The sequence below is a fragment of the Arachis ipaensis genome, chromosome B08, assembly GCF_000816755.2.
Source record: "Arachis ipaensis cultivar K30076 chromosome B08, Araip1.1, whole genome shotgun sequence".
In the NCBI taxonomy this organism is placed as follows: Eukaryota; Viridiplantae; Streptophyta; class Magnoliopsida; order Fabales; family Fabaceae; genus Arachis; species Arachis ipaensis.
In genome coordinates, this window is record NC_029792.2 from 125,113,156 (window position 1) to 125,113,485 (window position 330).

The following is a 330-nucleotide window of genomic DNA, read 5'->3' on the forward strand; positions in this document are numbered from 1 at the left end:
AAATTGAAATTTAAAATTTATTTATTTTTTTAGATTGATAGATAAGTTTGTTTAAATTAGTAGAAATATAAACTTTTTAACATATGTTAGTATTAATTTTTAATGAACTTTAAAATTAGCTCAATTTTAGACAATGATTTTTGTGAAAAATGTGAATAATGAGTTTTAAAATTAGCCCAATAAAGTAAAAACGCACTACACCTTAAATTACCCACCTAAATCTTAATGTACCATCCGCACTCCGCACACCTATAAAATTGAACATCCGATATATCTATCATTCACATTATTTAGTATTTTTATTGTCTACCTATACTTTTTAAAATATTA